The 23,631-nt window shown below is 46.2% G+C and overlaps 1 protein-coding gene across 5 annotated transcripts in view; it reads left to right on the top strand.

Annotated features, from left to right (window-relative positions):
* The window catches only part of SGCG (sarcoglycan gamma), a 289,481-nt gene that overhangs the window by 64,114 nt on the left and 201,736 nt on the right, over positions 1-23,631 (top strand). The window contains exons 1-2 of one of the 5 annotated variants that reach the window (XM_090028928.1): positions 7,165-7,243; positions 22,867-22,989. The exons of 3 other annotated variants lie outside the window; for them this stretch is intronic. The gene's annotated coding sequence lies outside the window, so the exon portion shown is untranslated. Of the gene's footprint in view, positions 1-7,147; positions 7,244-22,866; positions 22,990-23,631 lie in introns of those variants that run through there. One more of the 5 variants, XM_090028898.1, reaches the window with a different exon arrangement.

Raw genomic sequence — 23,631 nt, 5'->3', positions numbered from 1 at the left:
TCATACTCATTTTGTTTTAAAAGGCCGTATAAAGAAAAACATTTTTCCAAAGTTATGGTGGCATAGAACATGGACAAAACCTATTTTTTAGCTGACCTACCTTCCCTTTCCTGCTTAACTAAAGCTGAAACCCAAGCTGCTCCTTTACACTGCTCTCCACAAGTGGATCTATGATTCTGAGAAGAGCAGAAGAGTCTCCATGCCTGTGAAATAGCAGTAGAGAGATAAGGAACAGCTGTCAGACAGTAGAATTGCCCTAAGGAAAGTAAGCTTTATTAGTGACACATCAAGACTAGGGCTATGCGAAATTTTGATGGGTGTTTAGTTTTGAAGCTGTTTCAACACATTTCAAGCTCAAAACAGTGAAATCAGAACAAAACAAAAGGCTTTTAAACAGCTTCAAAACAAAATGAGGGCTCTTGAAATGTTTTGAAAGTTTCAAAACATTTTGAGTTTTGAAGCCTGGCTTGTTGCAGCATGGGCCCCCGGATCTGCACATGGGTGACAGCAAGCTTCCCCTGCCTGCTTGGGCCAGCAGCAGCACCCGGCTTTCTGGCACTCGGCACAGGCTGTGCCCAGTGTCAGTCCCAGGCGGCGGCGGCCTGCTGTCATCCCACGGGCAGATCGGGCCCACACCGCCCAGGAAGGCTGCGGGCCTGTGCCAGACTCCTTCCAGGGGGTGCAGGCCTCCAGTTGTGTGAGGGATGACACCAAGCTGCTGCTGCCAGCTGGGACCGGCATTCGGTGCAGCCTGTGCTGAGCACCGGGAAGACTGGTGCTGCCACTGGCCTAGCCAGCAGCAGCAGCCTGCTGTCATCCTGTGGGCTAATCTAGGGGCCCATGCCCCCTGGGAGGAGTCTTGGAGGATTCTGGCACAGCCCTGCCACCCTCCCGGGGGGGGGGGGGGCAGGCGCACTGGATAACAGCATGCTGCTGCTGCCGGCAAGTGATATGAGTTTTGCTTGTCAGCAGTTTGCAGTGCAGTTTTCAAGAAACCCCTGCACCTATCTCCTTGAAACTTGGTAGGCTTCATGCCCTTGGAAGGGGCTACCATCCCAAATGACATAGTTATAGGCATTTTCATGATTCTCCATTATAGCATATGGGCGAAATGTCGAAATGGGTCAAAACAGCGAAACCGTTTTGACAAAATGAAACTGAGTAGTGCTTTGAAACAAAAGCAAATGTAAAATTGAAACTTGTCCCTTTGAAACAGCAAAATAGAATTTTAAAAAATGGTGCTGTTTCACACAGCCCTAATCAAGACTATTAAAAAGAGAAGTGATACTTAACACCTTCAGAGCAAAGAACAATGAGTCATTAGCAGGAATCCTGGTTTTCTCAGTTTAAAAATCCCAAATGTTGTGACTAACACTTACAAAATCCGTGCATTTCCACAATTAAAATGAAATATATATTTTACAGGTGCACCGATACATCAGTCCAATATCAAATCAGTACCAATATTAAAAAAATTGCTGTATAGGATATCAGCCCAATGGGGCCAATAATTTGGCCAGTAAATGCTTCTGCTGTGCACAGCTGCAGCACAGCACTCAGGCAGCCAGGAGCAGAGTGGGCAGGAAGGAAAGCTGCCTCCAGCTGGTCAGTTTGGTGTGGGACAGAGAGACTGTGCCGCTGCTGCCACCACTGCCAGAGCCCTCTGCCAGCTATGCTGCCAATGTGAAGCACCCCCTGCAGGTCGAGCAGCATCAAGGGGGCACAATTTTGCAACACTACCCCCACCGCTGCTGACATTCAGGGGGCACCTCACCATGATGGTGTGGCTGGCATAGGGGTCCTGGCTGTGGTGGCAGTGGCAGCAGCGCTGAGCCTCCCTGTCCTGCTCTGTCCTCCCATGCTGCACCATGCCCACTTAGCTGCACAGGCCCATGGGGAGGGCAGCAAGGCAAGGAGCCCTGAGACCCACAGTAGGCAGCTTACATCCTCCCTGCCCCATACACAAATCTGGAGGGGCATGACACCTGATGATTTAAAAAAAGATTTTTGATGTCCTGTTCCTTGTCAATTTACAATCTGTCTTTTCCATTAGTCAAAGCATTAACTAAATTAGATCGTTACCCCTATAGAACTGAAATTGAATGAGCCCGTCTGGTTGGACATCCAGATTGATGAGGACCTTTGAGTACCAAGAATTCTAATAACCTATGCCCTTCTTTCTTTACAGCTTACAGCATTTAGAAGCCTCAAAAGTCCTGATCTGGAGGCTGCAGGCCTATCATTGTGTTTAATACCCACTGATGGACCCATCCTAAATGAATTTGTCCTCTTTTGAGCCTGGTGAAATGCCACCATCCACATCACATAGTCCACATATTCATCACTGTAGTTTCTTGCATACATTACCTTTCCCCCAGAATTAGCCCCCAATATTGGGATGGTGCATTAAAGCAGGGAAACCGATTCTCTGCCTGAAATGCAGGCATCCTGCTTTGGATTCCAGCTCCACAGTGCAGCAGCTAGCGCATTACTATTTAAGCTGATTGACTTTCTCAGCTCCTTAATGATCAGGGATCCGAATTTTCTGTTTGCTGTGAAAAAACATGGGTTTTGTCCTTTAAAGGAGAAAAACCCAGGAAACCACTTGTTTCCCCGTTGTAGGCCTGCAGAGTTCCACCCTTCAAGGGGCTGCTTGGGGTGTGGGGAGCGGGACACAGGGTGCCATGTGTATGTGCGCACATGCACACATGCTGGTCACCAGCAATAAAGCCAGGTGGTGGAGAACAGCTCCCGCAGCTGTCTGCAGGTAAGTCTATTGTTGCGGGGGCAGGTTTATGTGGCCATAGTGAGAGCAGGAGTGGGGCAGGATTGGTGACTAGGGCTGGGGGTGCTGCCCAGCCAAGGCAGTGCCCAGGGCAGGAATGTGCAGCTGTGGGGCCTGACTGAGGGAGTAGTTCAGATCCATGGGCAGCTCATCCAGGGGGCTAGAGATAGGGACTGACTCCCTGCTGCTGCATGTACTTCTGTGGAGGGGTACTGACAGAAAAGCAACTTACAAGGTAAAGCCTTTTGGGAAAACTCTGCTGAAAGCTGCTATAGATTACAGTAAAAAAAATTACATCTGCTTTTGAAATTTGATATTGAGTAACTTACGCTCTCTCTCTCTTTTTTTTTTTTTAAAAACATATATTTTACCTAATGTGTAGGTTGGGGTGGCTGAGCAGGGCACCAGCCCCAAGTGCTAATTAGAAGGGCTCCAGAGTGCCCTGCCCCATCTCACCCCCCACCACTCTCCAGTGCTCAGCACATCTCCAGCTCTCGTGCCCTGGACACTAAAGGCTAGTTATGCCTCTGATTTTCTCTCTCTCTAGATCCAGCTGTAGACTAAACTTTTCTCCTTTCCCATAAATAGCTACATTGAAATGAAGTCTTGCGGGGGGGGGGGGGGAGAAAGAAGACTTTTAAGCCCAGTTCTGTTTGTTTGTGTTAATTCTATAACTTTACTGTTCCGTATATGGAGCACCACCAGTTCTGATGTAAAGTTACCCTAAGGGTATAATCCATAAAATTCTCTCTACCCATACTTTTTAAATGCCATCTTTTCCCTTGCATTCAAACAGGTCAGCTACCTTCAGGTGATTCTAAACTCACTAAAACTCAGACTGCTCCAGTCCCATTTTCTGAACATTTCTGAGGATATTAATTGAGGTATTTATTCATTCTCTTAGCCAAAGTCAAAAATAAAAAAGTTATCTTAAATAGGTAGCAGAGCAGATAAAGGTATGCAGTTCTAGACCCAGAACAATGTAACTGAACTTTTGTGAGGAAGAGACACAGGAGCACAAGGAGGAACCAGCCAAGTCATTGAGTTCAGTCCCTTGCTACTGCAAGCATCAGTACTCTGCGATTCCTTTCATAAACTGAGAATTTGGACGACTCCAAACAAAGAACACAGAAAGATCTATATCAAGGTGTCAGAGTGGGGCCTAGGAGCGGCCGTGATCTTGCTAGCGCCCCCTGCCGTGTCAATTAGGTGATCCAGCACCCTCTACTCACCCGCCACGTCTTTGATGTTATGAGGTTCAATATGGGAGGCTGCCTCTTATCACCCTGGACACCGCTGATGCTATTCCTCCACTCCAAGTGGGGTGCCCCAATGCACCCCTGCCTTATGGGCAATGCGTGCCTCCTACCTCCCCTTCAGCACGTCCCAAGCCTCACAGCTCTTCCTGGACGTTATTAGGTCCTTGCCCCTCGGCTGGTCACGCGTCCGGCGTCCCTTACTATTGATTAGCCCTATCGGGCTTACTGATGGTATTGTCCCCGCTGGGCCAGTGGCTCACACCTTACCCTAGCCCCTTTGGGTTCCCGTCCACAATCTATATCAGTTAGGCTCAGGCCGCCTGAGCCTTACCTGGCCCCTTTGGCCCTTTGAGGTTCCCACTGCTGTGGGACCTCTCCAGCATCCTTCCTTGTCCGTACCCCTGCTGGGGTTTCAATCGAGTTCCGGTGGGGCTTAGGCAGCCTAAGCCTTACCTGGCCCCTTTAAGCTCCCAGCACTGTGGAGCCCCTCTGAGACTCTTTCCTGGTCTTACATCCGGTTGGGGCTCAGGTGGCCGTAGCTGTGCCTGGCCCCCTGGACCACCGTCTGGGTCTCTTGTCCTACCAGGGTTTCTCCCCGACTTGCCCCACAGGGCCGGGGTCAACACCCCCGCTGCCCGCGCTCTTTACCCTCTCTCAGGCCTATGCCATGCTGCCCGTGCTCCTTGCCCTCTCGGGCTTCCCAAGTTTGGGCTCAGGCAGCCATAACCCTGCCTGGCCCCCAGACCCACCTTCTTGGGCCTAGCTCGCGCTCCTCCCGCGCTTGGGGCTCAGGTGGCCCGTAGCCCTGCCTGGCCCTCTAGCCCTTTTCAGGGTCATTCACCCCACTGGGCAAAACTCCGCCCTCACAGGCTGGGGTCTCTACACCCCACACGCTGCACCTCTCCGGCACTCACTCACTGTGCCAACTACAGCATTCGCTGTGCCACCCTGGCACTGCTTGCTGTGCCCTTACTGGACACCAGGAACCCCTGAATTATTGGGGAGCTCCCATGAGACCTCCTACAGCCTCACCCAGTCCTCCAGTATTAGCAATATCAAACAGAGAACACAAAAGCCATGAGCCAACCAGCTGCAACACAACAATAAATCTTCTGGCTATAATATAAGGTCCAGGTCCCACCTGGCTTTCCAGTAAAGCCTCCTAGTCAGGGTTCTCTCCACCCACACCATGAGAGCTGAGCTGAGCTGAGCTGAGCTGAGCTGAGCTGAGCTGAGCTGAGCTGAGCTGAGCTGAGCTGAGCTGAGCTGAGCTGAGCTGAGCTGAGCTGAGCTGCAGAACCCCTTACTCCTCCAACTGCTAGAAGGGAACTGCCAGCTAGGCTCCAGCCTGGGCTGTTTATAAAGGCCTGGCCCTGCCTCCTTCTGGCCACCTGACCAACACGGTTGCCCCAGCAACCGGCAGCTGAGCTGCCCTGGTGATTGGCAGCTGTCCTTAACCCTTTTCTAGACACAGGACACCTACGTGATCCTGTGACACAAGGCAAAATGAACATATTTATCCTGTTGGTCATTTAGAAAATCTGTGGTATTTCTTGTTTGTTTGGGGGTTTTTTTTTGTTTTTTTCACAATGTGTTGGCAGCCATATTTGAAAGAAATTGTTAGGCACAAATCTCAAATTATTACTGTTTCAATGAATATGCCAAATCCTTCAGAGCTATTTACAAGAATCAAGTTAATTAGAGGCTTCTTTCTCATTTAAGATTCAGGTAGGATTGTCAATTAAGCAAAGTCTTAATAGCAAGGAAACAAAACAATACATTTAAATTTTTTGTAAATTAAGGAGTTTATTTAGACATATTAGATTTAAAAATATGTATGTTTATGTCATATATTGCTAATTTAGTTTTCTGTGCGGAAACAAACTTCTGCAGTGTGTGCATACAGAAGCTGATAAAAGATTAATAGGCAAAGAACTCATAAAAGGAAGTAAGTGTCTCATAACCCAGTGATTAGCTGGAGCTGTGTCAGTCCTAAATTTATGATCTGCAGCTGTTGGGTATCTGATAGGAGTTTCATCGGCTAAAGCAGACCACAGTGAAAATGCACAGTTAGACCAATAGAAGGAGAGTACTTTAAGAAATAAAATTGTCTAAACATACAGTTAATGATTGCAATGGTTCACATAGCAAATATTTATAAAGGTTTAGTTTTCTATAAATCTTTCATTTGCGTGGTTGAATGTATTTTTAAAATATAGATGATTACTAGCACAGAATTTTATCTAAAGTATCAAAGAAAATAGAGTCTTATAAGGATAATATTTACATAATCAGCCAAATACAAGCAGTAAAAGCTAGGAGCCTTGTTTCTACATTTTAAGATCTAGAGATAAAATTACACCATAGAAACATGTATTCTCTAAGTAGCATCATTTTAATCTCTAAGTATATATATTTTAGTGCCTGAACCTTTACCCTTATTTTGTTTAAAGCAAAGTTTTGGATGTACGTATTTCTGTTTGCTGGGTAAAGAAAAACTATTAGCCTTATGGTAAGGTTAATTATGTTTAATATGGTGATGATTATAAATAATTATACTAACATATCACATTTTAATTATTTTATTGCTGTTGTAATTCTATTATTTATGGATTACACAGTACTTTTAAGCAGAATAATGTTAACATTTATTAAAATTAGGATTTTATGTAACAGATTGCTATTAGTTTTTCACAAGAAAATTTTATATTACATCCAGAAGACAATACAAACATCTTTTGACCAGTTTGGCAATAGTTACAATGGACAGCTAATATTTTAATATCTTTGTGACCTTATTTGTCATATTTGGGAATATTCCTAACTTTCATTAAAATTACTGGGAAATTGGTTTCCTATATCTAGCAAGTTTGGCCTTTTATTATATTCATTGGATAATGTCTTAAGCTGGCACAGTAAGTTTGTTGCAATGAGTTAGAGTTGTTGCCTAAATAATTTTAACTGTAGTCTTCACTGTGTATGTCACAGATTAAAATTAGCTGTGTCTATATTGCAATGCAAGGGAGTGGAATGTAAAATATGGCCCAACATGTGAACAGATTTTCTTCCAATGATATTTGGCCAGGCCTAAAATATCTTCCACTCCAGCTTCAAAGTGGTCGAAAAGTTAGACTGCCTGTTGTAGGAGAGGAGAGTGTTGGAGTTAATTCAGTAGTTTTCATCCATTTAGATTTCCGAGGTAAGTTCTGAAAGGTCTTTTGGTGTGTTTTAATGTATAGACCATGCACAAAGAGACAGCACATGGTCCGCAGTAAACCTGTGATTACTTTTTTCAGTTCCTCTTATTTGTTCTGCATGACATTTCAGCTGATACTATTCTATTTTAAAATTGTATCACTGGAATTTATTTGAAGACTTAAAATTAATGCTTTAATTTGAAAAAAAAAAGTTGTATATAGCTCTATTTCAATAAAGTCCCGTTTGCTTGCTTGTAAAAATAACAGTACTATGTTGCATTATGAATTACTTTATGTAATGTCAAATAACTTAATTTTGTAGCATCTTTTTCATTTCTCTCATATTTACAGTTATTTTCCAATAAGTCTCTTACTTTTAGCTGTGAATGTGTCCATAGAGTACAGTGTGAATGCATTCTTGGCACAGACTAAACGTTAAATCCAGTTCAGAATGGGTTCCTTAAGATCCCTACTTTTTCTGTAAACTATTACCCTTTTCCCCTGCTTTCTTTTGTTATTCATTTTTGTAGTGAAACCAAGAACCCATTTACCAAGTGACACCTTCTGAAACCAGTGTCTATTTCATTGGATGCTTATCAGACATATGGGGCACCTGTGTATGTTTATAGTAAGCTCTTTTATTTGGATGAAAGCAAAATAAGTTGCTTCTCAAACACATTTGACTTTCAGTGCCTTGGGAAGTAACTGACTTAGGTGCCATTGCTTGACCTTTTGGTGTCCACCTCCCAAGTATTAGCCTTTAATGACTTACCTTTTTTCCCCAGTGGGATAGTCTTAATGTCCATCTTTCATTATCACATTCTGTTCAGGACCATGAGAATACATTTTTCATACTGAGGAGCCTGCTGCTGAGTGTCCTGAAGTTGGTGTTTGATCCTGAAAAGTGAAGAGCACCTGCGAGCTGCAGGTGCACAGGCTATTAGGACTCAGAAGACTTTGAAATAACTGGTGCATCTCTCCTGCTATGGCACAGGGCCTGGGAATAGATAGTAGGGAGTAAAAAGGAACCACCATGAATAACTTCTAATCATATAAGGGAGAAAACAAAAATGATATTGGAATACCAACAACTTTAGTTAAATTCAAAGCAGTGACCTACATTAAAAGTAAAAGGCTGTTAATTTAGAATTACATCAGGTTATGTGGTGCCATTTTAATAAATGTTTTAAGAGGTGCACAAACAGATTTTCATCAGTTGCCAGTTTTAGCTAATACTAATTTCTGCAGACAGTTAAGAAAGCTATTTTGTAAAGAGCAAGCAAATGCTAATACAGGAAATCCTCGTGTGTTCGGCATTTGCAGTTTCAAATATTTGCGAATGCCAAACTGGCATTTTAAATATACTTTAAACACTTACCAGAGATCCTTGGGAGTTCCACGCTTGCTGTCACCGGGTTCCCACCACTGCTGTTGTGCTCCTGCTGTCACCGCTGGAGCCATGCCCCACCCCCAGACACCGTAAATGTGGTGAAACACCCCTATTCGTGGATTTCTCCACTTGCGGGGATCACAGTAACGTATCCCCTGTGAATGGCCAGGGTCACCTGTAACATGAAAAATATTTCATGGATGAAAATTGAGTGGTGGAAAGTACATTGCATTTCATAGTTTTCTTCTTAAAACAGTCATCTGTTTCTAGTAATATCATTTTATTTGGGTTCAAAATGCTACAGCATTTTATGTATACCTATATGTTTGTATTCCTATTTAATGTACACTAATGTGATTGAATGAAAGATGAATTCTAGATCCTGACCTCTGACAACCATTTTAAAAAAATCATGCCAGTGTTGGGATCAGGTTGGGATGAGGTTATAGCAGTTATGGTACAGGAAAAATGCAAGAAGCAAGGATTTTTGTGGGCAATTCTTTTATTGAACACGGTGGGCATGTCTACATGTGCAAGTAATACCCAGAAACCTTACTGCACAGGGGAACAAGAACATGTGCTGCTGTTGACAGCAAATTTGTTCCTGAGGGAAACAGTTCAGTGCAGAGCTGTTCCATCCATGCTGCACTCCCTACAGCAGCCAAGGGGAGCTCCAGGCGCTTTTGGGCTGGCAGAGTGGTACGAGAGTTAGGGCCTGGTCTCTGGAGGGTGGGGAAAGCTGTCCTGCCTCTGGGGCAGTTGCTTCCCAGCCCCATGCCTAATCTATGGATTGGGGCATGGGTCTGAGAAAGAGTCTCCCCCCTACAGCTCTTTCACAGTCAGCTAGTACCTGTAAATATAGGTACTAAACTAAACGGACTTCTGTAGAGGCTGACCAAGAGGAAATTTGCTCCCAGTCAGACACATCACTAGGGGGCCTGGTCCTAGTGCTGCTCAGCTCCCGGCTCCCCCAGGAGCCAAGAGCTGATTGGCGTGGGGACTGGGTCCCTCTCTGCCGCCCCAGTGCTGTAGGGCTCCTGGCTCCCCACAGGATTTGGGAGCTGAGCAGCACTGGGACTGGCTTTCTCGTACAGCCAGGGCCCAGGCAGGAGCTGTCCCACCAGTGGGGCAGCTAGCAGGGAGTCCCTACTTGGGTGGGGAATTGCCGCTTAGTTAGGGAGGGGTCTCTTTCCCAAGCTCTGTGCCTCAATTGGCTGATCAGGGCAAGGGCCTCCTGAATCAAAGCTATTCAGGAGGACTGTTCTCATCTATGAAGTACAGATATTAACAGGTATGAGGTAGATTATAATGGAAATCATTGTCTACATTAACCATAGGCACTGACTCTGTGGGTGCTCTGGGGCTCAAGCACCCACCAAAAAAAATGTACAGGTCATGGCTGAGACAAAAAAAAAAAAAAGCGCTTCAACCCGGCTCTGCAGCATCTGTAAAGATCAGGAACTTCAGTGGGGCTGTTTGGCTCTTTCAGCTAAAGCTGATTGTCCCGGGAAACAACGTAATGAGGAATACTCACCGGCAGCTCAGAGCACAGCGCACGAGGGGCGGAAGGAAGAGCCCATACGGCTCATCAGCCGCTTGTTTATCCAGCTGCGGCCAGCCAGTGATGTCAGTGTTAAACACTGGCCGGCAAGAATAAAAATGGCGGCACACGCTGGAGAGGTGGCAGAGGGTCAGGGAGGAGAACTGCTGGTGATGCCAGCAGCAGAGAAGTCACTCCTCATGGGACCCAAGGGTCAGAGCCAACTGAAGCAAGTACAGGCAGAATGAGGTGGAGCCCCTCGATGACAACTCACACGGGATGGCGAGGGAGCGTCCGGAACGCCGTCCTAGGACATCGCCAGAGCGAGCCAGGGAGACGAAGCGGACTGCAGGTGGGACTACGGGGATGATGGGGCGCTGAAGAAGTCCTATCAGGGAGAAGAAGACTCCGGGAGAACCCCGGAGAGGTTGCTGTTGGGGCGGATATCGCCACCAGACCCAGTTGGGTCATTGAGCAGGCAGGAGAGCAGACACTGAGGCGACGGGAAGGAAAAGACTACCCGATCCCCTTAGAGACCTAGGGAGGGCAGAAGGGAAGCCAGAGGGGCAGGTTGCCCAGTGATTTTGTTGAGGTGGGTTTTTTTGGTTCTTTCTAGGTTACAGGTGTACAGGAGGGGAAGTGGGTCCCCAGGTAGTGAGGCTGGGACAGAGTCCCAGAGGGTTTGGTCCTGTCCTTAGGTTTTCCCTCAAAGGAAGGGTGATGGCTAGGCGGGCCTAGGAATACGAGGCTGCAGTCGTGTGTGCCTCTTCCCCCACCGCCCCCCCGAAGGAGGCAGCTGCTAGACAGACATCTCTCCATAGGAGGCATGAGGCCGGGGTGCAGGGATGGTGGATCCCCGTGAGTAACTGCCGGGTGAACCACGGGCCTATGAGCACACCCGAAGGACAACCCCGAACACTGTGGTCCAACAGGTTGTGGCAGGCAAGCGTGGGGTTGAAGACTCGGGCGAAAGACATCGGCTCAGGCGAGATAACGAACCTGTGAGGTGCTTGACACCTATCACTTGAGCGAAAGCTGCCCGAGAGCGCCTGTTCATGGCCCAGCAGTTACACTGATACAATCAGCTCTAAGATACAAGTGCCAAAAAAGCCCCACTAAAGTACCCAATCTTTACAGATGCTACAGAACTGGTTGAAGTAACACACTGTCTCTTCTGGGCATGTGCAGAACTTGGCACAGGAATGTGCTGAGTTTAAAGTGCCATTTTTTACATCTTCAAGCACCTACTGACAAAAACCAAGGCCAGCAACTATGATGTTAATTAAGTCTCTGGTTCTCTGTGTCCAACAGGCTAATTATTTTTTGTTCCCAAGCTTTTCTTTGAAAGGTTTTTTGTAAATTTCCTTTGAGCATGTCAACTGTGATGTCAGACAAGGACTGTTTCTTCTGTGACAAATGTTCTTGTATACGTGTTCTAGTGTATCCATCCTTTATCTTTTTCATGTTAGATACTTAAGTCAATATTCTCGGCAAATTTAATTTTGAATAATTATATTCTTTTTAACTTAATTCTGGAGCAGTATAAGTTCCCTAATACTGACATTCCATCTGCTGTTAATTAACTATTTGCTAAATTTCAGAGATAGCTATGTTCAATGGTAGATTAAGTGATTCCTCCGTCACTTGTATTTTTCTGTAAATTTGTAAAATTGTGTGTCATCTTTTAAAATGAAAGAATATATATGGTGCTATGCAGTACATGCCTACCACTAAGGCCTGTATTGTGTGTGTTTATAGTGAACAGTTATTTTAAGTGTCTGTTGCATATTCTTACTGATAGAATTCACCAAGTAGGCCACATGGTGAAAACTGTGTTAACAGAGTGCTCAAAGTATGTTGTTCGCTCTCTGTGTTCTCAAATCTTCTAAGAACAAGGCTTTTAGAGATAGTGTGGTGCCCTCTGCCACGTCAGTTTGTTCCAAATAAAGCAACAGGCAGATGTGAATTTCTGTAGACCTTTGGAAAGTATAGCTTTTTTTTATTAAAGCCCTAGTTAGTCATTCGTGTTAGATTAGGTAATATATTGTGTGTGTATAGTGTGGTGGGTAGTAGAAATTGTCAGGGTCCCCAGGTTTTGTGACAGTCCAAAGACAAAGAAGTCTGAGGTTTCCCCAAGCCTAGGTAGTCCATTGGCTTAGCCTGCTTGAAGCACATCAGTTTCTGCAGTTAACACTGAGTCTGAATATTTGGGCTACTTTCCAGACAAATGACCCAGTAACAATTTAGAGTTGGGGTTATTGGGAGCAGTTTTCAGTGTGTGTCATCAGTTTTGAACCCTTACCTCTAGATTTCCAGCAAAACTCCTTAAGGCTCCTTAAATACTTCAAAAGGCATGCCTCAAGTCTGTCATGAACCCACAGTATTTTGAGGTTTTCATGGCATGTCTTGAAGTGTTTCCCTAAATTAGGTTTAGATTAGGTGGATGGGTTCTTCTCGACCTGGAAGGACGTGGGCAGTGGGGTTCCGCAGGGCTCGGTCCTCGGGCCCGCACTGTTCAACATCTTCATCAGTGACTTGGATGAGGGGGTAGAAAGCACCCTGTTCAAGTTTGCTGATGACACTAAGATGTGGGGGGGTGTGGGTGCACTAGAAGGGTGCAATAGGCTACAAGCTGACCTTGACAGGTTGCAACGGTGGGCGGATGAGAATAGGATGGGGTTTAACACTGATAAGTGCAAGGTGTTGCACATGGGGAGGAAGAACCGGCACCACACTTACAGGTTGGGGAACTCCCCTCTTGCCAGCACGGAGACGGAAAAGGATCTTGGAGTCGTCATTGACTCCACGATGAACATGGGCTGGCAGTGTGGGGAGGCAGTCAAGAAGGCCAACCGTACCCTGTCATGCATCCACAGATGCATCTCGAGCAGGTCCAGGGAGGTGATCCTCCCCCTCTATGCGGCACTGGTCAGGCCGCAGCTGGAGTACTGCGTCCAGTTCTGGGCGCCACACTTCAAGAGGGACGTGGACGATATGGAAAGAGTTCAGAGGAGGGCCACTCGTATGATCAAGGGTCAGCAGGGCAGGCCTTATGAGGAGAGGCTACGGGACCTGAATCTGTTTAGCCTCCACAAGAGAAGGTTAAGGGGGGACCTTGTGGCCTGCTACAAACTGGTCAGGGGGGATCAGCAGGTATTGGGGGAGTCACTGTTCCCCCGTGTGCTGCCAGGAGTGACCAGGAATAACGGTCACAAGCTGGCGGAGGGTAAGTTTAGATTAGATATTAGGAGGCGCTACTTCACAGTCAGGGCGGCTAGGGCCTGGAACCAGCTTCCAGGGGAAGTGGTGCAGGCTCCTAGCCTGGGGATTTTTAAAAGGAAGTTAGATGAGCACCTTGCCGGGGTCATCTGACCCCGGTGCTCTTTCCTGCCAAGGCAGGGGGTCGGACTAGATGATCTACCTAGGTCCCTTCCGACTCTAGCTACTATGAAACTATGAAACTATGAAACTATCTAGGGTGTCTGTTGTCAACAAAAAGCTAAAGATAAATGATGTTTAATTTTGGTACTGATTTGCACGAGTTACAGTTTTATATGAATGTATTTTTATACCCTTATATGATAGCCAGTCAATAAAGGAGAAAGGCTATTCGCATCTAGAGAAATCAAAACCTAGATGATTAGGAGAAATAAAATTGAGAATTTAGATTTGCATTTCTATATATATATATATTGGGTTTGGAGGTGAGGCTCCAAAGCCTAACCTAATCAAATAGTATTTGATTAGAACTGGAACCAGAAAACCCCTTAGTTGTTCTTTTTGAAAACAATCAGAAAGTGTAAGCTTATTAAATTAATTCATTAAAAAAAGTAAGGTGATACTGGTTAATTGCATACTAGTTTAATTTTCATGGTTATCATTGCTGAATTGGCTTGCCCTCTCACAGATACCTTGTTAAACTAATTGATAATTAATCAGTTCTCATTGACCTATTTTTAAATTAACTGTTTATGTTTAACTACTTCTCTGACTTTCTGGTGTAATGCCAATCGATGCTTAATTGATTCAGTGCCAGGTTTAATGATTGTGGAACTAATTCATCCTCTTGTGGTTCATTTGTTAATTTAATTGTTAATTTATTAATCAGTTCAGTGGCGTAACTGTCTCATTCAAGAGAGCCATTGTAGTGATTCATTCTTTCACCTTTGATCCCATTAATTGAATGTTTCTTAAACAGTATTTTTAGGGTTTTTTTAATTGTCCAGTTTGTTCATTATTGCCATAATATTAATAAAAAATGTGGAGCTGGTAGAGAACATGTAGATGAACTATTCATGAGGTAACATGGAAGAAGGCAGAGACATGCCTAAAAATGATAAATCTGATTTGAGTAATAGATCAGAGGCAGTAGGGGGGCCATGAGACAAGAGATTAGCAGAAAAGGAAGGAAGGAGAGTAATATGGGGTTTTGATAACAGTGACAAAAAGTTTGAATTTGATTTGCTGGTGGAGGGAGAACCAATGGAAGGATTCAAAGAGAGAGCCAAAATAAAAAGCCAAAATAGTAGAAAAGAAGCTTAATTTAACATAAGAATATGTACTGACTGGATAGGAGGAAATGTGGGCATTTTGGGGGGGTCCATAGTAGAGAATGTTGCAATAATTGAAATGGAAAATAATGATTGACTGAATGCAAGTTTTTAGTCCAATGTACTGTTACTATAGTTAAGGACCCACTTGCCTAAGGCAAACACAGGGACAGGGCCAGAGTCGACAGGGACTCCTGTGTGGTGATTATGCCCAAGGTAAGAGATCTATTTCTGTGGTTTACTGTGCCTGAAGGAAAAGTCTTTAGCTGCTTCAGGTATATTTGGCTTCTCAGGAATCTACAAAGTACCATCCTGGCTGTTCCCTCAGGAGCAACAAGACCAGCCTCTCTTCCAGTATCTTCCACTAAAGGACTAAAGATGTATCTATCTTGTTACCCCAGTTTCTTCTTGGCAGGCCCAGTTTTGTGTTTCTCTGTCACTGAATCTTTTGCTTGGTGGTGCTGGCTAAGTCGGCAGTGTAGGCCCTTGTATGATCTGTCTTTATACAGAAATGTTGGCCACATATACATCTATAATAATGGCCTTGGCACCAACCACCACTAAGTCATTGGCTGCAGCAGATAAGATCCCTAATGAAGTTTTCAGGAACAAGGGAGAGAAGAAAGAGAGGATTTTCCTTCCCAGTAATTAATGAGCAGAAAAGAAGTATATTTCTGCTTCTGCTTTATACCTTCTTTTACATACTAGCTTCAGGTTTACCATTGTCAAACTCTACTGAAGCTACAAGTTTCAGTAGCAATACATTTGGCTAATCACCACTGTAGTATCACAATCTTATCTCCATGCCTAAGTGGAGGTCCTTCATTTACAGCTACTTGCAACACATTCTCATATCTTTTTATTGGTTCAGTCTGCACATTGCTTGAATCTGTAGTCAGTCTTCACCAGTCTCCATCTAGAATATTCTAGAAAACATAGACTGCTTCTGGACTAGATATCATTGTGGCATTCACCCCATAAGACCCTAGTTCATGTCTTTACTGGATGTAGATATAGGCACTCTGAATGGATCTCATCCAAATACCTTGCCAGCAATTCTTAGGAATTTCCATATAGTGGGGGTGTCAAAGATATGGCCTGCAGAGCCATGTTATGCAGCTCATGGAGCTCCCCATGGGTCCAGAAGTTTGGTGTGAGGCTGAATGAGTGCTGCATTAATTGCTCTGCTCTGTCCATAAGCCATCTTGCTGCCAAATTTCCAGCCCTGTGGGTCAGATGTTACAGCGCTCTGCTCTGGATCCAGCTTGCAGGACCAGAAATTTGGCAACAGGTAGTAGTGTTAATTTATGCAACTTGTACAGCCATAGCCATTAACACTGCCACAGCCAAATTTCTTGCTTCATAAACCAAACAATGCAGCCCTGCCCTTTAGATCCAGCTTGCCAACTGGCCCCACTCTCCAGATCTGGGAAACTCATCTGGTCTCCATGGCTGGATGAGTTTGACACTTTTGCTATACAGGATTCTGTGAATACCCTGTTCAAGGCAACAAATTTTGAAGACAGCATCAACTTCAATATTACTGTTGTTACCATTGATACCCCATAGAAAACTATAGTTCTATAGATAGCTCAGTTTTTTATGGTAGTGTCCTTCCTTAACACAGATGCTTCACTGACCTCCAGATTTTAGTCTACATTGTTATAGTCAGTAGTGCTGATACCAGTATCACCAGTGCACTATTCACAAGAAGAGTAGCTAATTTTGGATAAATGGAATGGATTAGATGAGTCGCTCTTCAATAAGTATATTGATGATATTTCAACAGAGGGCCAGATTGATCCTCTGTTTTATCCCTATGATAAAAGACTGGCATTCTTTCAGTTTAAGTAGGTATCTTGCACCAGGATTAGCTGACTTGTTTTTCAGTATTTTTTTAATTTCAGGTAAAAGGTAAACAACCTTCTGCACTAATCAACGTCTCCTCAATCAGGCCAAAGAAGTTTGGCTGTCCCCCTTTGAATTGAGATAAGACAGCAGTCATCATCAGGGATCTGGCTTTTCTGTTTCCCATGGAAAAAATGTAGTAAACCATGGATTTTACCTTTTACCAGAGGCAAATACAGATTTCTCATTTTACCAGAGACACCTGCAGATTTAGCAATTTTGCAATGAGCCCTTTTCAGGTTTGTAGAGTTCCAGCTGCAGAGAGCTGGAGGGAGCGGAAGGAGGGTGGTGAGGCAGGGGGTGCCATGTGCATGTACATTCACATGGCCCCAGGGAGCTTGGAGAACAGCTCCTGCAGGTAAGTGGGGGAGGGTTCCGGGGGGATGGAGGCTCCCATAGTAGGGGGGTTGAGCAGGGCTGGAGCTGGGGCTATTGCCCAGCCAGGCAGTGCCTGGGGCTTGGGACCTGGGGCGACAACACATGGCCGAGGGCCCCATTGAGGAGCAGAACAGGGCCGTGGACAGCTTGTCCGGGGGTTGAAAGGGGGCTAGGCCAGGTTGAAAGCGGGCTAGGCCAGCTTCCCTCAGCTACACGCATTACTAGGTGGGGAGGGGGGACCCATGCTCCCCAGATCTGTACATGGGGCGGGGGCAGGGTGGGCTTGGGTGTGGGGGGTTTGCTCCCTGCTGCTACATGCACTCCTGGGGGGAAGGGGAACCCATGCCCCCAAAATCTGTGTGTGGGGCAAGGGCTGCATGATGCCTACTTCAGGCTTATGCTCCCTGCCCTGTTGCCTTCCCCCTGGGCCTCTGCAGCCCAGGATGTACAACCCGGCACTCCAGGGAACAGTGCAACTGCACACGAAGCTTCCTGCCACTGCGAGCTTCATGCTGCCCATGTCCTCTGTATGCAACCCTGTGCCACCACCCGCACTGCAGCTGCACAAGCAGCGGATGCCTTGCCAGGGGAGCAGAGAGCTCACAGTGGAGGGCAGCTTCCTGCACAGCTCCACTGCTGTTTACAGTGTTGGGTCAGACAGGCTGGACTGTGGAGGCTCTAGGGGAGAGCAGCAGGGTAGGAAGCATGAGCCTTAAGTGGGCAGCACATAGCCCCTGCCCAGACCTGGAGGGCACCGGTTTCCCGCTGCCCCCTATGAGTGCGATCAGTCGTGGGGAGCGGTTCCCATCTAAGCCTGCAGTGGCCAGGCAGCAGGGGAGGGAGCTGGGCTCCACTCTGTTGCAGCAGCCACCTCCTGCCAGGCACGGAGCTGCAGCCCCCAGTTCCTGGCCCTGTAGCCCTGGCAGCTGGGAGTCCCCTCTGGCAGGGCTGGGGGAGCAGCAGAACAGGCTCTGGGTGGGGGGTGAGGGGCACCAGCAGGGCTGGGGGGTTTGTGGGGAGGGGAGTGAGAGATACCAGCAAGACCAGGAGGCTGTGGGAAGAGAGTGAGGGGCACCAGCAGGACTGGGTGGGTTGTGGGGGAGGAGTGAGGGGCACCAGCAGGGCCAGGGTGGCTGTGGGAGAACTTTTCATTTTAATCACGGATTTTGGGGGTGTTATCACAGTTTGTGATTTTTTTTATCAGAGAATTTGCAATTTTTTTAACAGGGAAAACCAGGATCCCTGGTCATCATGCAACCAGCACCAAATGTGTGTCACTGGATGCGTCTATATGTGCGCTGTACTATGCAGTTGCCTAATCTACCTGTATGCCAGTATTAGGGCACATTAAATTAACTTGGCCATGAGATAGTACAGTTGAGGATAGTACTCAGAGTAATTAAGTGCAACAAAATGGATGTGTAGACGATGACTTCAGCTGGCAGAGGCTGCCTGCAGCATGACTGCACTTCAGCACACTTGTGCTCCAGACAGCCTTGATGCCACCACCTGGATCTTGGAGCTGATCTCCTGAGCCTGCTGCCAACCTGGGGATGCCCCACCCCAGCACAAACTGATGTAGTCCTCGGTGCATTTGCAAACATTGCACCTGGGAGCAGCTGATTCCAGTGCTAACTGGAATTTATTGCATTGCTTCAATTGTTTGTGTAGATGCACCCACTAATCTTTACTGCCATTTGGTTCATGGTAGTATCGTGTGCTGGAACTTGTTAGAGTTAAGATATGTAGCTTCCCTCCCTAGAACAAGAATTGTATGAACTATATACACTTTGCAAAAACACCTACCCATTTTGATCCTTGAGCTTTCATGTTGCCAGTTTGCAGTTAGTCATTTACTATTATATCTATGACAAAGAATCCTGTAAACACCATTTTGAACTTCTGATTTGGGGAGCAAAAGGAGCCTCCCAAGGCTCTGATCATGGAAAATGAAATATTAATGAAGCCCTCGCTGATGTCCCAGATACTAGCAAGAGAACTATAGGCCCAGGTATATCGTTCAGTCCAGTGAAAAAGTCCAATGACCTTAATCCACAATTACAAAAAAAAAGATTAAAACTTTCTTTCAGAGCCTGAGGCCTTTTTAATGGCAAAACTGAAATGCAGGGGCGATGTATAGGGGGTGCATGCTAGTACACATGCACTCCTGTGTGTGGAGGTGCCCCCCTGCAAAAAGGCATTGCCAACATGGTCAGCAGCGCCTACAGGTGGTCGCTGCTCGCCACCCCCGCTGCCGGCACTGCTGGCAGCATCTGTGGGCAGTCCCTGATTGCCGCCGGCCGCCACTGCCAGTGCCGGCGGCGCCTGCGGGTGGTCACCAACCCGTGATTGGCACTTGTCAACACCCCCCCAGCCGCAGTGCCAGCAGCATCTGCGGGAGCTCCCCACCCCCTGCCACTGGGTTCCCACCACTCCTGCCAAGCTCCCGCCAGGGCAGCCATACCGCCAAAGCTGCCGGGGGCACGCGCTGTTCATGCTAAAATGAAAATCACAAAGGTTACTGTTTAATTCCTAAGGTTGACATTCTTGAGGTCTGTGTTTTCTTGGAGAAGGAGAGAAACACAAGCCAGAAGTATCCATTTTTGGGGTACCAAGTGGGAAATGTGGACAAGTACTTGGAAAAGTTCATGCCTTTCCATATACAAAAGGGCCTGTATGAAGCATTCAAGAAGGAACAATTTCATGCAGGGAGTGTGCAGGGAGCGACTGGAACCAAAGGGTGAAATGGCCTCCTAGCTCCATTGCAGTGACTCCCCCCTTGTTCAGGCAGCACCCAGCTCATGCTTCATTATGCTACTGAAAGTAAAGTTACTTAAAATAAATGGTATATGGAGAGATTTGAAGGGAAGAGTTGCAGTACTTAGTGCACAATAGTTGAAAAATTACTCTAACCATTGAAGGCAGGGTGATACAAAAGATGAAGCCAAAATTGGGAAGATATGAAAGAAAGAAGCTAAAAGTAGAGACTGAAGGGAACATAGGGAATAGGATATGGAAATAGCAACAAAGGTTGTAAGTGGGAATGATTTTTTTTTGTAGAACCTTGAACTAATAACAGGGACTTCAAAATTGATATGGTGAAACATAGGAAGTTAATCATGGAACCTGAGGAGAGGATGGCAAAATGGAAGCACAGGAGAGGACTATAGTAGCAATGACCTAAAGCAGGGATGGGGAACCTCTGAGCCGCCTATGAGCCAGGGATTCCCTTTCCCAGCTGCCCCTGCCTGCGTGGCTTCCGCTAGTCTCCATGGAGACCTTAGCTGCGCAGCAGAGCAGTGCAGGGGGCTGCTCCGGAGCTGCCAGGAATGTGGGAAGGGAGCAGCTTGCTCTGGAGCCACGATCTGTAGCCTGCACACTTCAGGCAGGGGCACGCATTTAGGGGATTGTGGCTCTGCCCTGACTCCATACAGACTGTTACTACTGCAAGGAGCCAGGGCAGAGCCATGATCCCCTGCATGCATGCCCCTGCCCGGAGTGTGCAGGCTACAAATCGCAGCTCTGCCCTGGCTCCAGAGCAAGCTGCCTCTGTCCCACATTCCCAGAAGCTCTGGAACAAACCCCTGTGCTGCTCTGCTGCATGTGCTGCTGGTACAGCTGAGGCTGGGATCTTCAGGGAGACTGGCACAAGCCATGCGGGCAGAGGTGGCTGGGAAATGGAATCCCCGGCTGACCAGATCCGGCCTGCGGGCCACATGTTCCCCATCCCTGACACTCGAGAGTGGAGAAAACAAGAGACGTAAGTTCTAGTAATCATGGTAAGTGTTAAGGGGCAAGAGTTTTCAGACAAGATAAACAAACAAGGAACGTTTAGTAACATAGCCAAAGGTAATTACTAAGGACACCACTCTGCTCAAGGATTTAAATGTTCAGTTAGACAATGAGCTGAGTTGTTGAATTTTAGGGATGCAAGGACCTCCAGAGTCATGAAGTCCCACCATGTCTACAAATGCAGGATGTGTTCTTCTTAAACTTTTCCAAACAGATGCCTCTCATTTAATCTCTTTTTGAAAACCTCCAAAGGAAGGAGAGTGAGTAACACAAAATAATAAAACTGCTCTGTCCCAAACTTACACTCCTCTATTTATTGAATTCTTGCAGTATAAACAATACAGTAACACCTTATATATGATTTTTCTTACAGTGTAAATGAAGGCAAAAAATGAAAGAACTACTATGCAAATAACTTTTTCATGACTATTTATATACAATATTACCACCCTTTATCAAATCTGCAAAAAGCTTTTACACTATCTAGTTCTTCTTACATTATTTTTGTTTTCATTGTTACTGATTTGTAATATATTTTAGTACTCTCAGCTGTGGTCCAGATGTGCATTTGAACCTCCTCAAGCTGAGTAAATGCTCTTATCTTTGGGCCAGTGGGGCCAGCCTCTTTTGGCAAGCATGCTACACATTAGCACTTGCAGCTTCCCGGGGTCGCATTCTGACCCCTTTCTCTTACCTGATCTGCTGCTTAGCTTTCTGCTCCCTGCCTTGTACTCCCCTGACCCAGCTGCTGCCTGCTTTCTTCTTCCTGTCCTGTGATCCCTGCCAGAACTGATACTCAGCTTTCTGCTCCCTGCCCTATTGGCACTGTGCTGTCTGTCCCCCCCACCCAGTGTGCCACATTCCACACACAAAGTCTGTCCATGCCACTTGTGGCTTCCCTGTTCTAGGCTGTTATATAAAAGACAGGTACCAGTGACACCACCCATTTATGTGGCCACTATGTTCTGTGCTGCATTCAAGACTCAGTACAAGGTTCATGCTTAGAGCATCCCACCTGGATCAGGCCCTTAAGGGAATTTAGGTGGAGATCCATAGTTTGCCCATTATAAATACACTTAAGCACAAGACAGATGCTGGTGTGCTCGGCTCTATCACGATGGCTGCAGTTCTGGACATGTAAAGAAGCTGAACTCTAATTTAAACTTAGGGAATTTTACAGGTGAAAACTCTGAGTGTGGACAGACATAATAGTTGAAACGTTCCCAAATGTAACAAGTTTGGAAATGTGTAAAAATCATAACATACTTCAAAATAAGCCATGGGTGCATTAGAGGGTTGGGCAATCTGCAGTTTTACTTTCCCCTCCCTTCCCCAGGCAGAAACAGCAAGGGTGGATTGTCTATACACCTCTGCAGCCCCCATTTACTCAGGGCTTTTGCCAGTCACTTGTAGGGATCAGGAAAAAATTTTTTCAATGTCAATAAATTACTGGTACCTGCTTTTAATTTTTTCTTTTCTTTGTTTTTTACTCTCCTCTAAAACAGCGTTTCACAACCCATGAGTTGTGAAACAAAAGTCAGTTGCAAAAATATATGAAAGGGTTACAAACAAATGTAAAAAATGGTTTCTCCTTTAAAGGAGAAAAATGCAGAAAAACGTGGCTTTTCCCTTGCAGGCTGACAGAGTTCCAACCTGCCAGGGGCTGCTTGGTTCATCCCGTCCCGCCACCCTTGTGGCCTCACAGTGGGGGCGGGGCACTGGCTCGGGACTGAGGGGCACTGGGTCAGGACTGGCCACCAATATTTACAAATGGGTCCTGGTACAAAAAAGTTTGAGAACCACTGCTCTGAAACACTGGACATGAACTACAGTTAAAGGTGGAAATGGAATATGCTGGTACTCTTAATGGTGCTTAGAAGCATTACAGGTGTCTGTCTGGAAGGTCTAGCTCATACACAGAGTCAAACTAACTAATGGATTTGAGCTCTGGAAGGAGGTCAGGGTGGCAGGGACCACTGGGAATATTTTGCCGCATTCTTCAGTTCAGGACATGATTCTCTTTTAGGATCATCAAGCAGGTTTTAACTTAGTTTCCTTTCATTGCAGGCATTGTGGTGTCCTTCTCAAGCCAATTTGTCTTACGGGTCCTTCGACAAATAATCACCTGCAGATACAGAGGACTGAGCTAAATTGCCCCGGGACCCACTTCCACTATTGTGTTCTGACATAGTAAGCAAAACCAAAAAGACGAAGTGGACAGCTTTGTCAATAGAGAAGCTGCTGTTATTTTAGAGATTTTTCTAGTTTCTTCTTAGACCGAACCGATCTTTGTAATTCAATGAGTCCATCGTGTTCTATAATGATTTTAGGAGTTAGGCATTTCATAGTTTCATAGTTTCTAGGGTCGGAAGGGACCTGAACAGATCATCTAGTCTGACCCCCTGCCATGGCAGGAAAGCGTACTGGGGTCAAACGACCTGAGCAAGGTGTTCATCTAACCTCCTCTTAAAAACTCCCAGGGTAGGAGCCTGCACCACATCCCTTGGAAGTTGGTTCCAGACCCTAGCTGCCCTGACTGTGAAATAGCGCCTCCTGATGTCTAACCTAAACCTACCGTCTGCCAGCTTGTGACCGTTATTCCTGGCCACTCCTGGCAGTGCTCAGGGGAACAGTGACTCCCCCAATGCCTGCTGATCCCCCCTAACTAGTTTATAACAGGCCACAAGATCCCCCCTCAGCCTTCTCTTTTGGAGGCTGAACAGGTTCAGGTCCTGTAGCCTCTCCTCATAGGGCCTGCCCTGCTGTCCCCTGATCATGCGAGTGGCCCTCCTCTGGACCCTCTCCATGCTGTCCACATCCCTCTTGAAGTGC

The sequence above is a fragment of the Crocodylus siamensis genome, chromosome 1, assembly GCF_052110815.1.
Source record: "Crocodylus siamensis isolate JL-2025a chromosome 1, ASM5211081v1, whole genome shotgun sequence".
In the NCBI taxonomy this organism is placed as follows: domain Eukaryota; kingdom Metazoa; phylum Chordata; order Crocodylia; family Crocodylidae; genus Crocodylus; species Crocodylus siamensis.
The sequence above is the reverse complement of the archived record's forward strand: the minus strand, read 5'-3'. Positions and strand labels throughout refer to the sequence as shown.